Raw genomic sequence first — 15004 nt, forward strand, 5'->3', positions numbered from 1 at the left:
TGGTTGGGGAACGTCATTCACTTACTATGGTTATTCGACCTTGTTTCCAAAGCCTCGTTGGAGTGCAAATCTCATCTCGTTTCTTAATTGGTCTAAAACGACCCCACGGATGACTGCAATATGTGAACCAGAAAAAGGAGGTCGACCACAACCACTGCATCAGAGGCAGCACCTCAATCCTCGGGTTCTCTGCTGACCGAGCCCTGGCCAAGGACGGGGCTTCCTTTCTTCCTCCAGACCAGAGAGCTCCGGAGCCAGCTGCAAGTTTGGCACTGGATGCGGCGGTGAGGATTGAAAGACAAGGGGGGCCACGTGAGTGCAGGGCCGGCCGTGACTCGGATTCGAAGCGAGGTTGCTGCGGCCACAGCGCAGAGTACTGACCACTGGACGGTCACGGCGCCGCGCGGGCGAGGACGGGCGGCGCCTTCTCGGTCCGGGTGGTGGACGTCCCTATGGTGGACGTCGCTCAGGGGTGCTACTCCGCGGCTCCCTGTTCACAGCAGCAGGTCGTCGCCTGTCTTGCTCGCCACCGTCCGTTTCCCCCTCCTTTGCTCTCCTTCGGCCACAGTGAAACTCAGTTCTGGTCCCTGGGGACCCGGCCCTGACGCAGGCTGCCCTCTCGCTGAAGTCTCCCGCCGGTCGGGCCCCTCCGCCCCTTCGTGCTCCTGGCCGAGGCCTTCGGCCGCCGGGTCGCTGCTCTCGCCCGCGCCCACCCCGCGCCCACCCCAGCCTCCGTGAGCCCCGGGACCTCGAGGGCGCTCGGGTGCACCGGGCCTTCCCGGCTTTCGCCTCCGCGGAGGCCTAGAAACTTGGCCGAGTCGAGGCTTCGTGCAAAGACCTTGGCCTGGGATAAAACGCTCGCGTTTCCGTTCTCAGGGTCCTTTAAAGCACTGACCCTGCGGCCCGTCCCAGGGCGGCGCGCTAGGGGGGGACAGGCCCACTCAGGGCAGGACGAGGAAGAAGCCTCGACCCCGGAGCCCAGCGGGCGTCTCCCGTGAAATCAGCGCCTGGCAGCTCGGGGTGGAGGCCATTCTGCTGCCCTCTGGCCTCGGAATCCGCCGATGGTCAGGTTTCCAACTGGCCGCGCTGATCGGGCGGCTTTTCTGAGCTCTGGGAATTTGCCCCGGATTCTGCAGGAGCCACGGCGCGTTGCCTGGGGAAAACGGCTCAGTGTGCACTGGGCCCTATGGACTCCCTGCAGAGGCCCTTCCGCGTCTCTGTGGCGCAATCGGTTAGCGCGTTCGGCTGTTAACCGAAAGGTTGGTGGTTCGAGCCCACCCAGGGACGCTTAGCCTCCTTCTTTGGCAAACAGCTCTTGCCCGGTCGTTTTAGCCTCCGTTCAGCTCTTTAGCAACGGCAGGGCGCTAGGGACCGCACCACCCTGCAGTGTAGGGCCATCTCACCCTTGTTCTGCCTTCCTGGACAGGCTGCCACCACTGAGGTCAACTCTGGGATGGTTCTCTTCTTGTTTTTCATCAGCAGCAGAGTGGACAGGTACACTAGTACCCTGGCCCCAGGAGGGGGTCAACAGTGCCTTCCCCAATATGATTATCCACTTCCTTTAAAAAAGGAAAAAAAAAAACAACAAAAAACCTTTCTTTCTTAGTTTTTGCAGTTTTCAGTGACCTTTTCCAAATGGTTTTGAAATTGGGTTGGTTCGAGATTTTATGTTGAAAAATAATGCTGCCCATCATTCTTGTACCACTACCTCATTTCCGTGGTGCAGAGAACTGGCCGTGCAATTGCTACATCACAGTGTTTACCTGATACTTCTAACTTTTGTATATTTTACAAATTTATCTCCCCCACGAATGATGACAAATCATATTCCACGTTACTTCCAACTCTATCAATTGCCCTTTCTTTGTGAACTTGCCAGGGTGGCAGACTTTCTCTTCTTCTACCTATCCATGATTTTCCAGTAGGGGCAGTGCTAAGGCCTGGGGGGAGGGCCACATCAGCAGGCCCCAGTGGACATCACACACGGATATGCTGTTGCATGTTTTGCACAGCTTAACTTCCCAGATATTTTAGAGTCCTCCAGTAACCATGATCGTTTCTTGGTAGTGACCTAATCACTCAGGTCAAGAGAAGACTGGCCTCTGTTGCGGGGTTCTACCAAGCCACCTGTGCAAAGGGAGATTAGCAAAGTCCAGAGTTTACTGATATTTTGAAAAAACAAAGCCACGCCAACAATTCACTGGTGGTAATGATGGTAGGGGCTGGGTGAGACCACATGAGGTCAAAATGACCCCGTGTTCACTGAAAGCCCAACATATTACCGCTGCAAAGGAGAAGCCAACGTTATGCTGAAATGTAGTAGCTGTATTTTATAATTGGGTAAGACGTTATGCTAAATGTATTACTCGGAGTGATGAGGGTATAGGAGTAGTGAATTTTACATGTCAGCTTGGATAGACCAGAAGGTGCTGTGACATTTGGTAAAACACTTCTGAGTATGTCTCCAAAGGTGTTTCTGGATGAGATTAACATTTGAATCCATAAACTGAATAAAGCAGATTGCCCTCCTCGATGTCTATGAGCCTCATTCAGTCAACTGGAAGCCCTGGATTACAACAACAAAAGAAGAAGAAAAAATAAAAAATAAAAACAAGGTTAAGGAAGATCTCTCTCTCTCTTTTTAAAATACACATCTTTAGCTGTCAATGGACCTTTATTTAATTGATTTATTTATAGGTGGTTGCTGCAGTCCAGCTGCAGCAAAATAACCGGGGGGGGGTGACGAACAACTTGTGTACCTTGATACAGCAGGAGTGGACGCCGTTTATTGTAGGACCGGAGGGGTATTTATGCATTTCACACAGCTTATCTTAATTAACATAAACTCGATACAGCAGTCAACCAATAAGGAATCTCCACACTTAATGGCTCACTGGCGTTACTTCACAAACCACTTCCAATGGCATTTTGCCAGGTGCCATCCAGACTTGTTTACAGCCTAACAGGTGGTGCTGAGATTCAAACCCAGTGCCTCACAGTTCCCAGGCAAGTGCTCCACCACTGAGCCACAAGCCCAGCTCCTCTTTCTCTCTTCTAGACTGTCTTTGAGCTGAGATATCAGTTTCTGCCTTGGGACTTGAGCTTGGACTGGAACTACAGCACGGGCTCTCCTGGATCAGATGAGGTCTAGGATTTCTCAGTGTCCATGATCACGTGAGCCAATGCCTTTTTATAAGCCTCTCTATGCAAATAATGTTTGAACAATATGGGTTTTGTTTCTCTAAAGAATTCAGACCAGTACAATCTTTTAGAGTAGTTTTGTTCTCCATGCCTTTGAAAAACGCAGAGGAGAAAAGAAGAAACTGTGGACAGTCCTCAAAGAAGAACAGTAGGGATCAGTGAACATTTTATACTCTTCATTTTAAAAAAGGTGCAAAGCCTGGTGTTATTGGTGCTATCTTCAAGGGTATCAAGGGTGCTGGGAAGTTTTGTTTGCCTTAATGTTTTCTAAACAACGTCCAGGACAAACAAGGAGAAATATACTTAGATTTCATTTAGTACATGTGTTTTTTTTTTTTAAAGTAATTCACATACTATCTTAAGAACTGATACAGAGAGATCCCTTGTAGCTTTTACCCAGTTTCCTCAAATTGTAACATTTGGTGGTATTTACAAAACGGTGGTGTTTTTTAAAATATTGCATGTAGTGTAGTACCGGGACACTGATATTGATATAAGCAAGAATATTTTCATCACCATAAAAGTCCACCACGAGGGCCCCTATTTTTAAATTAAACTTTATTTTTTTTTAGTTGCTGATAGAACATTATTTTGTTTATTTATATGTGGTGCTGAGCATCAAACCCAGTGCCTCACACATGCTAGGCAAGCATTTTACGACTGAGTTGCCACCCCAGCCCCCTCGAGGCCCTTTTGGAATGATAGTCTCCTCTCTTCAGGACGGCCCCTCCTTTCCTCTTTAACCCCTGGCCACCTCTAATCGACTTCCATTCCTGTGATTTATTCTTTTCAACATGATGTATGAATGGAACCCAGTGTTTAGCCTTTGGGATTACAGTTTCTCACTGTGAGTTTCTCTGGAGAGTCATTCCGGTGGCTGAGTGTATGAATGGGTTGTTCTTTTTGTATTCAAATGCCTGCGTACTGTTCCATGCTATGGATAGATAACCCATAATTTGTTTACCCAAAGGTCGTCCACATTCCCTCCCGCTGCCGCCAGATATTAAGAATTCAGTTGCTATGAAATTTACGATACAGGTATTTGTGGGAGCCCCAGTACTTATCTCTGCCTGGCCTTTGCTCATTGTACAGAGCAAAGGAGTTGGCCACTATGGACTGAGACTTCTGGAACTCTAGCCCCAAATAAAGTTTTCGTCAGGTTCAGTCAGGTATTTTGATCACAGCAACACGGAGCTGACCAAAGAGTGGCTTTGATGCTTCCTATTCACCCCAGCAATATATGAGTGATCCAGGCTTCCTTGAATCCTCATCAGCACTTGATGTCGTCAGGCTTTTATTGAGGACATCCTGATAGGTGTGCACTGATATCTCACTGGGACTTTAATTATCATATGCCTAGTGGCTGATGAAGTTAGCCGTTCAACCTGTGAATCTGGGCCGATGACTGTATGCATTCTGCTCTTGCAGAGGTTTCTAAGCTTGACAATTATTTCCTGCTTATTGATTGTGTTGTTGGTTTATTCAAGATCCCAGCTGATTCTGACTAGTTGTTCTCTGTATTATTGAAGTCTCCAGCTCTAATTGTGAAATTGTCTGTTCAGTTCCACCGGTTTTTGTTGCACATGTTGGACCCACCCTTCTACCATTGCCTAATGTGCCTGTGGGTCTCTGGTTAGTGTCTTTGTTCTGAACTTCACTTTATCTAATATTAATACAGCCAGCTCTGCTTGCCTTTGCTTAATGCTGCATGGTATAGCTCTGTCCATCCGTTCTTTCCCACCTGCCTGTATCATTATATTTGACTTTGGCTTCTTTGTAACCAGCATGCACTCCGGTGGGTCATACCTCTTACTCCATTCCTCTACAGTCTGTCTTTGAATGGATGTAATCAGAAAACTTGCATTTAAAAATGAATACTTATTAGGGGCTGGGATTGTGGCTAAGGGGTAGAGCGCTTGCCTACTAGCGTATGTGAAGCACTGGGTTCTATTCTCAGCACCACATAAAAATACATAAATAAAAATGCAAAGAATAATAGTACTTATTGAAAGGAGGGGGCTCAAGTCTGCCATTTTATATTTCATTTTCTGTTTGTAAAGTTTCATTTGTGTTCTGGGACCGTTTTCTATTTGCTACCTTCTTGTGGGGACTGGAATATATATTTGGAATTGCATATTGGAGTATATGTAGTGATGTTAATACGATCTATTTGTGGAGCTCTCTTGGTTTCTCAAGATGGATATATTTTTATATCTACGTCTATATTTTAACACGGTACACTAGTGACATTATTTTGCCCGTTCGAGTGAGCTATAGAGAACTTAGCTGCCTTTTATATCTCTTTGCGCTCCCCATTTGTAATGTCATTCATTTAAATATTTCCTCTACACCAGTTTGGAACCATGCCAAACAGTGTATGAATCTTTCTTAAATCATCAAACATAATTCAGAGCACTCAAGAGGAGAAGGGAATCTTATTTTGTTTACTGTGTTTTTCCCCTTCCTTCCTGATGCCTCAAATTTTCTTCTCTTTTTGTTTGTTTGTTCTTGTTTTCCTTTTTGTTTAGAGAGCTCCTAGCGGCCATTCTTTTGTGGTAGAACTGTGGGTGACAGATTCCATTAGTTTTCCTCAATCTGAGAATCTTTTAATTTTCCTTTAGTTGCTGAAAGGTGCCTGTGGCTACATAGGAGTGTGAGTTGACCCTTACTGTCTTTAGCATGGGAAGCACTGTGCCACTCACTCCTGACTGGATTCTGATAAGAAGTCTGCTGTCATTGGAATTATTTTTACCTTCTAGGAAAAACTGTTATTGTTCCGTTTTTCCTTTGTCTTTAATTTTTGAGAAGCTGGACTTAGTCCCCACCTTGTTGGAGTGGAGGGGAATCCTGAAGAGGCATGGTCCAACGGGAAGTCTTGTGGTCACTGGGGCATGCCCTCCAGCGGGGATCATGAGATCCCGGTCAAAGCCCCTGTTCTACACTTCCCTGCCCAGAGGTGAGGAGCTTTGCTCTGTGGGTGATGTGGCCAGGATGCACGGTCTCCCCACAGCCCAGAAGCAATGGGGTCAGCCAATCAAGGAGTGAAACTTACAAAACCGTGAACCATAATAAATCTTGCCCCTTTTGTAAGTTGATATACCCAGGTATTTTGTGACAAAATGTGGCAGAGATGCGACCAACACCTTCTGTCGGTGTTTTCTGCCTTCCTTGGCTGCCCTCTCTCTTCCTGATCTTTTGGCTACAGAGACAGGATCATTGGGGGACTTTTGATCTGCACCCTTTGGCGTTCCTGGGGCAGCTGTACCTCTGAGCTATACCAGTGAGAAGAAAGCCCTGCGGAGGGGCTGGGGATGTGGCTCAAGCGGCAGCGCGTTGCCTGGCCTGCGTGCGGCCCGGGTTCGATCCTCAGCACCACATACAAACAAAGATGTTGTGTCCGCCAAAAACTAAATTCCGTCTCTCTCTCTTTCTTAAAAAAAAAGAAAGAAAGAGAACCCTGTGGACATTCCATCTGAACTTTCTGGGTCCTGAGATCCTTTGGTGATCTGTTTTGTTTTTCTCCTCACCAAAGGTCAGAGCCTTCTAGGTTTGTTTTCTGTACAGTGCCCAGGGGCTTCTGTCTGTCTGTCTGTCTATTGTCACTGGAAAGGACAATGGGGAAGAGTTCACCTGTCCGTCTTCTCCTTGCAGGCCGTTTCTCTCCCCGTCTTTCCCGATTGCTCTCCCTAAGTGCTCATCTGAAAGCCCAGTGTCGGGAATGCACTTAAGTGCTCTGACCTCAGTCTTCAGGTGGCCCACGCTGGCTCCCCGGACCCAGAGCTGTAGAGGTCAACGATGGACCCAGAAAGGATTCAAACACAGGCGAGGCTTTATTAGGGAATTCTGTTCCTTCCAGCCGGAAGCGAGACAGCACTGGGGCGACCGAGACCTCAGGTGGACTCCAGCAAGGAAGGGGGCAATACTGTCCAAGCAGAGGGGAGACCGCACTTAGAGGACAGAGGCCCCAGATGGACTCAGCCAAAGACTAAAGGGGAGAGGCTTCCGTGGCCTCTCTGGGCCAGGCGGCAACGTCATCTCTTGAGGTCAGCACACAGCGAGGTGGGATCTGGATGGCGACTGTCCTCTTCCCCATCGGGCTTCTTTGTGCCTCACATCTCTCATGACCATCGTGAGCCTCCACCTAGGACTGGAAAACTTACTAGGTTAACAGGGTAGAAGTGACTTCGGTGACTCTCCTAGGCACGTGTTTCCCCCTCACCACCTGGAGATGCGCTTATCACCTGGGAAAGTCTCTGCTATTATTAGCTTCAGGACAGTGTAGACTCTGCTTAGTCTGGATTCCGCTGGCCCGTCTGCTGACCACCTAGTCTCAGGAGGCTGAACTGACTTTCCCAGCCTCCTGTCTCCTGGTGTGTCATCTCACACTCACAGTCTTGACGACCGATGCACTTTTATTTATTATTATTATATTTTACTTGTTGATGGACCTTTATTTCATGTATTTCTTTTTATGTGGTGCTGAGGATGGAACCCAGTGCCTCACATGTGCCAGGCAAGTTCTCTGCCACTGAGCCCCAGCCCCAGTCCTGATGTACTTTTTAACTCCAGATTCTCTAGTATGGCTGTTAGCCCCATAAGAGTGAGAGCTGGCGTGGCTGTCCATCAAGAGGTGTTTTCCCCTTAGTCCTAAGGGGTCCTTTCTCTCATGGGGGCCCATTTTATGTCACTAAAGGAAAGACATTCAGTCTTTCTCCTTTAAGTGTGAGTTCAGACTATTGGGGTTTCTTTCTTTCTTTTTGCCAGTTGTTCTTTATATTCTTGAAAAAGTTCCTTTCTCTTCCCACTTGTCAAAGCGGTTTTCACCAGGAAAGGGGTGTCGAACTCTGTCAATAGCATTGTCTTTTTTTCTTTTCTTTTTGGTGATGCTGGGATTGAGTGCCACTGGCTTTCTATTCGTGGATTGGTAGATTTATGTGGGTTTTCTTCTGGAGACAGTTTTCAAGTTCTTCTGGAGAACCAGCCCTGTATCCCTGGAATAAACTCCACTTGGTCATGGTTTATAATTCCTTTTCTATATTGCTGAGTCATATTTGCTAATATGTTGTTGTTTTTACATCGATATTCATTAGGGATATTCGTCTGTAGTTTTTGTTGTTGTATATTTCTTTGTCTGGTTTTGGATTCAGGGCCATGAAAGCTTCAAAGAAATAGTTGGGAAGTGTTCCCGCCCCCTCCATCTTCTGGAAGAGACTACACAGAACTGGTGGTAATTCTTCCTAAACCCTTGGCAGAATTCTCCAGCGAAATCACCTGGACCTGGAGATTTCTTTTCTGGCTATTTTGAAAGTCAGAATCCAATTTCTTCAATCATGGTGGAGTGCTCCAGATGATCTCTTGGGTATTGTGCGAGATGCGGTAGTTTGTAGTTTTGAGCAATTCCCCCAGTTCATCTAGGTCGTCATATTTATGAGTACAGAGAATGTTCCAAGTTTCTCCTTGTTATTCTGTTAGTATTACAAGTCTGTAGTGCCTGGAGTCTCTGATTCATTTCTGATTCTCTTAATGGCTGTGGTCTTCTTCTTTTTTCTTTTTTTTTTTTTAATTTAGTTTATCCCTCATTTCAAAAAATCCAGCTCTGTTTCTTTGGTTTTCTCTATTATTTTTCTCTTTTCCAGGGCATTGATTTCTGCTCTGACCTTTATTATTTCCTTCCTCGCCTTAGCTTTGGATAGTGTTTCCTCTCCGGCGCGTTGTTTGTTGAGGTGGGGGCTTAGCCTGTGGGTCTGAGACCGTCCAGCTTTTCTAGCCTGGGCGCCCAAGGCCTTAAATCCCCCCCTCCCGCCCTGCCTTAGCTCCCTCCTCTACGTTTTGAAATGTTGAAATCTCATCCGATCTTTAAAAGCAGCCAAACCCCTTTGCTGCCCGTGGTGTCCAAAACCGCCAAGGCGCGATTTAGTCGCAGACTTCAACTGAGTCGGAAAGAATAAGTGACAGTGGCTGGAACTCCTCGGGGTTTCCTTTGCCAGGAGGGCGGGGAGGAGGCGCTGAGGAGCGGGTACAGGCTTTGGGGAGTGGGGGAGAGGGCGGGGGCGGAGGACCCTGCGGTGCCGGGTTGGACCGGGAAGGACAAGCATTTGGTCAGAGCCAAGAGTACCGAGGGCTGACGCTGCGGGAACGGGCCTGCGAGGCCCGCAGCTCGCAGAGGAGCCATACACATTCCGGGAGCCCCGAAGCCACCGGCTCCTGCAGCTCCGACAGCGGGAGAGTGGGCCCCGGAGCACCGTGCGCAAGGGGCGTGCTCGGGAGCTGGAAGCCCCGCAGGAGGAGCTGGAAGCCCCGCAGGAGGAGCTGGAAGCCCGGCAGCAGGAGCCGGGCCCCGGGTCCTAGGGGAAGCCCTACACCAGGGCTCCCCCTGAGCCCATCGTTGTCCTTGCTGCGGCGATCACGGGTGCTTCGCCGGGCCTTTCGCCACCAACACGTTGCTGCGGGGGGCAGAACCTAGAAGGGCGGTCGCCTGTGTTCTGCCGTCGGCAGCCGAACTCGGGCACAGGCAGCGCCTCGGTTTCCGCGGGGGAGCCCTCGAAGGGCTGGTTGGCGTAAGTGTCCTGGCCCAGACTCCCGGGAGGGGACGTGCTCCTTTACCGGACAGGTACTTCTCGGGAAACAGTCGCTGAACAGGAAGCGGGAGGCAGAGGAGGCAGGGGAGGGGTGGAAGCGGGAGGAAGGGAAGGAGGCCCCGGGAGGCCGGCGAAGGCCGCGGGACCGGCGGCGTGCGCGTCCAGCAGCGGCGGGGAGGGAGCCACCGCTCCCTGCAGCCTCGCCCAGCACTGGCACCCAGGCCCGCCTGCTGGCCTTGAGTCCGGCGGAGACCCGGGCGCGGGACGGGCGCACGGCGGGAGCCCCGGTTGGGGATCGCGCCCTCCCCCGCGGCCCCGGGACCTCCCGCAGCTGACCATCGTTGGGGGCGCGAGCGCCCAGGGGCCCTGCCCGCGGGGCACGAGGGCCTCTCCCCACTTCGGACTCGGTGCGGACCGGCGGGTCCGCGCGACGGGGACGCGCGAAGGCCAAGCGCAGGGACTCGAGCGGCAGAGACGTCCTGCGCCGGCGTCTGGCTCCGCGCTCCTGAGCGGGCGCCTACGGCAATGAGCCCCCCGCGCGGTGAGCGTCCGGAGCCGGCGAGTCCCGAGCAGCCCCGACCCCCGCAGGGCGAGGACTGGGGGCTCGCGCTCGCCGCGGGCCGAGGAGGCCGATTCCGGGCCAGAAGCCGCGGTGGCCACGAGGGTGCGCTCGGCGCTGGCGCCTGGCGGTGCGAAAGCTGGACCGGGCGGAACCGGGGCGGGCTCCGTGTGCTTGGCCTCCGCCCAGAGACGCGCCCAGGCCTGGGCGGGTGGGAGGCGTCGGTGGCAGGGCGGTGGCGGATGCGCTGCGGCAGTGAGGAGTCGCCAGGCTCCTGGGGCTCCAGCCTTCCCAGCGGGCGCCTTGGGTCTCACAAGTGCCTCCGCGGACAGCAGCCAGCACGAGAGGGCGCACCTGGGCAGGCCACCGTCCCTCCCTGGTGGTCTAGTGGCTAGGATTCGGCGCTTTCACCGCCGCGGCCCGGGTTCGATTCCCGGTCAGGGAATCCCTTTTGCCCGGGCCTCGTCGCGCCTGAAGGCCCTGGCCGCCGGCTGGGCTGCGGGCGGCCACTCCACAGCGCTCCCCTGCGCTCCCTTTCCCTGTCCTCACCTCAGCCCCAACCTAACGCCGCGCTTCCCCTCGCTCTTTTCCGAAAGAAAACCGAAACCAAGGTCACTCGGACTCCGACGCCGACACCGCCGGGACCCCAAACGCGCGGCCCTCACCGGCCGCCTTCCCACCTCTGCTTCCTCTCCCTCTTCCCGCCCTTACCCGCTGCCCACCCGTGGACAGGCTCTCCCGGACACCCCAGCACCCTGGTGGACGGCCTTCAGGACCCTTCCTGCGAGGCCCCGTCCCTTCAGGAGCCCCACACCCAGTGGTTCAGGTGGCGAAGCGCCAGGGAGGGCGGTGGCGCTCTCCAGGACAGAGAAGGCCGCAAGACTGAGCCCGAGCCTCGCGCTGCCCACAGCGAAAGCCAGGCCGGCGGCATTTCCAGGCCAGAAGACCCGCGTGGCCTCCCCCGCCCTCCCCGGCTGCTCCAGCGGCCGCGTCCCGCAGACGCCCGGGGCCCACTCCCCGCGCCTGGACCGCGGGCGCGGGCGGCTCCGGGGCGCCCCCTGCCTGCTCCGCCCGCTCCCCGACGGCGGTCCTTGGGCTCGCGCTCCCCGCGCTCAGCTCGGCGGCGGGCGGCGGAGAGCGTGGCCGGCGGGTGCGGGAGAGGTGGGGGCGGTGACGCCTGCCTGACTCGTGGTAGTGGGGGACTCGTTCCCGCTTTCCCATGGCATTTACCGTACCAAGAAGCAGCTGTTGTCTTTAGCTCGTCCTCTCTTTTGTTTACTTCGTGGCGTCTTGGGTGTCGTCTTTGTGTTTCCTTGTTTCAACCTTTCTTCTACACTCCTGCTCTCCCTCGGGTCCAGTGTTCTGGCCTTACCGTAGGTGACCTTGGTTTTTCCGCTGTGCTCACTGTCCCGGTGGGACTTAAGAATACCTGCCTGTCACCTTAGGCTGACGCTTGTGCGGACAGTGGGGAGGGGTGCAAGCGTCGGATCAAGATATTCCAACAACAGAATCCGTCAACACCCCAGTGGAAGAAGTGTCAGAGAAGCAGTTTAGAATGTGCCTAGTTAAAGGACAAAACAAAGGATGGTGCAAGGAGTGAAATCAGAGAAAATACAGGAAGTGAACATCACTTCAATAAATAGAGATTCTAGGAAAATAGAAACAAGCAGAAATCCTTGAAATGAAGAAATCAATAAACCAAATTAGAAATTCAATGGAAAGCTTTGCCAACAGACTAGATCACTTGGAAGACAGAGTTTCAGGCAATGAAGATGAAATATATCATCTTGCCAGGCATGGTGATGCACACCTGTGATCCCAGCAGCTTGGGAGGCTGATGCAGGAGGATTAAGAGTTCAAAAGCAGCCTCAGTAACTTAGTGAGGCCCTAGGAGACTCAGCGAGACTGTCTCAACATAACATGTAAACTAAAAAGGGCTAAGGATGTGGCTCAGTGCTTAGGCACCCCTGGGTTCAATCCCTGGTTCAAGAAAAAAGAATTATGCATATATATTTTTATATATTTAAAATATTTTTTACTTGTTGATGGACCTTTATTTATTTGTATGTGGTACTGAGAATTGAACCCAGTGCCTCACACATGCTAGGCAAGTGCTCTTCCACTGAGCTACAACCCCACCCTATGCATATATATACTTTATAAAAAATATGGTTTATATGTGTGTGTGTATATATATGTATATGTATATATATGTATTATTTTCTATATATATATATATATATATATATATATATATATATAAATCTTGCAAACAAAGTTGACTGTGGAGAAAAGATTTTGAGAGACCATGGACAGAATGGCTTAGAAATATGGAATAAGGGCTGAGATTGTAACTCAGTGGTAGAGCACTTGCCTAGCATGTGTGAGGCACTGGGTCCAATTCTTAGCACCAAACATAAATAAATAAAATTAAGGTCGAACAACAACTAAAAAAGTTTTTTTAAAGAAATCTGGAATTAACTGCAAAAACACAATTTAATATTTATTGGGATAGATGAAGTCTCAGAGATACAAAGAAAAGGAGTGCACAATCTTTTCAATGAAATAATATCAGGAAATTTCCTAAAACTAAGAATAAAATGGAAAGTCAAATACAGGAGGCTTACAGGACCTCAAATATACAAAATTACAATAGATCCACACCAGGCCACATTATTATGAAAATGCCTAACATACAGAATAAGGATAGAATTTTTAAAGACTTCTAGAGAAACACAACAGGTAACATTTAAAGGAAAACCCAAGACCCTCAACCCAGACCCTCAAAGCAAGGAGGTCTTAAATACCAATCTCTGAGAGAAAATGGATTCCAGCCAAGAAAATACCCAGAAAAAATAAGCTTCAGAATTGATGATGAAATAAAAACCTTCCATGATAAGCAAATGTTAAAGAATTCACAACTAGAAGGCTTGCACTATGAAACACATTCAAGATATTTCATGAAGAAGAAATAAAAATTAAAAGTGAAACCAGCAAAGAGAGGGACTACACTAAAAGAACAATGAGTGAATGATAAACTAATTCAAATTAAAATAAAATGACAGGGAATAAAAATCATATCTCAATAATACCATTAAAAGTAAATGCCCTAAACTCATCAATCCAAAGATGCAGACTGGCAGATTAGATTGAAAAACAAGACCCAAGAATATGCTGTCTCCAAGAGACTCACCTCATAGGCAAAGACATCCTCAGACTGAAGGTAGAAGGATGGGAAAAAAAACATAGTCACGTGGATCTCGTAAACAAACTGGGTTTTTATCCTCATATCCGATAAAGTGGACTTCAAGCCAAATTAATTAGAAGGGAAGGGATAAAAAAGGACATTTCATAATGCTTAAGGGAATCATCTATTAAGGAGACATAACAATCATGAATACTTATGCCCCAAACAATGGAACATCTACATACAAACATCAAACAAACCCTTCTCAATTTCAAGAAGCAAAGAGATCAAAACATAATATTACTGGGTGACTTTAACACACCTCTCTCACCACTAGATAGATCCTGTAAACAAAAACTAAGTAAGGAAGCTGTGGAACTAAAAAATACAATTAATAATTTAGATGTATCAGATACATATAGAATATTTCATCCATCAATGACGGAATACACTTTCTTCTCAGCAGCACAAGGATCCTTCTCTAAAATAGACCATCATAGGCCACAAAGCAATTCTTAGCAAATAAAAAAAAAGAGAGAGAGAGAGAGAGAGAGAGAGAGAGAGAGAGAGAGAGAGAGAGAGAGAATAACTTTCATCCTATCGATAAAGGAATGAAATTAGAAATGAATGATAAAATAAAAAAATAAAATAAAAAATAGAGGGGCTGGGGTTGTGGCTCAGTGTAGAGTGCTTGGGCAAGGCCCTGGGTTCCATCCTTAGCATCACATAAAAAGAAATAAATTAAAGTTATTGTATCCAGCTACATCTAAAATAAAATAAAATGGAATAAAATAAAATAGAAGCTACCCTTAACACCTGGAGACTAAAAAAATACACTATTGAATGATCAATGGATAGCAGAAGAAATCAGGGATGAAATTAAAAAATACTTAGAGGTAAATGAGAATAATGACACAATATAGTAAAATCCCTGGGACACTATGAAGGCAGTACTAAGAGGAAAGTTCATTGCATTGAGCTCACTCATTAAGAGAGTAGAAAGTTGGGGCTGGGGTTGTGGCTCAGAGGTAGAGGGGTCGCCTAGCACGTGCAAGGCCTTGATTGATCCTCAGCACCACATAAAAATAAATCAATAAAATAAAGGTATTGTGTCCAACTACAACTAAAAAATAACTCTTAAAAGAAAGAGTATAAAGTCAACAAGTAAATAACCTAACATTATATCTCTAGAAAAAGAATAAACGACACCAAAAGCAGAAGAAGACAGGAAATAATTAAAATCAGAACTGAAATCAATGAAATTGAAACAAAAGAAATAATCTAAAATATTGACAAAACAAAAAAAGTGGTTCTCTGAAAAAAGTAAATAAAATTGATAAATCCTTAGCCAAACTAACAAGGAGAATGACAGAGGATATTCAAGTTACTACTATTTGTGATAAAAAGGGAAATATCTCCCATAATTATTGTATGTTGGTCTATTAGACTCTGGAACTTGAGAAGCGTTTGTTTGATGAA

The 15004-nt window shown here is 48.6% G+C and overlaps 2 non-coding genes across 2 annotated transcripts; both read left to right on the forward strand.

Moving 5' to 3' along the window:
- Nucleotides 1–1213: 1213 nt before the first annotated feature.
- Trnan-guu (transfer RNA asparagine (anticodon GUU)) lies at nucleotides 1214–1287 on the forward strand. The gene has a single exon. It is a non-coding gene; the product is annotated as a tRNA-Asn (tRNA).
- A 9424-nt stretch (nucleotides 1288–10711) lies between these two features.
- On the forward strand, nucleotides 10712–10783 carry Trnae-uuc (transfer RNA glutamic acid (anticodon UUC)). Its single transcript has one exon. It is a non-coding gene; the product is annotated as a tRNA-Glu (tRNA).
- Nucleotides 10784–15004: the final 4221 nt, after the last annotated feature.

Source organism: Marmota monax, unplaced genomic scaffold (assembly GCF_021218885.2).
Source record: "Marmota monax isolate L192 unplaced genomic scaffold, Marmota_monax_Labrador192_F-V1.1 WCK01_AAM20220418_F8-fsc01527, whole genome shotgun sequence".
Lineage (NCBI taxonomy): Eukaryota > Metazoa > Chordata > Mammalia > Rodentia > Sciuridae > Marmota > Marmota monax.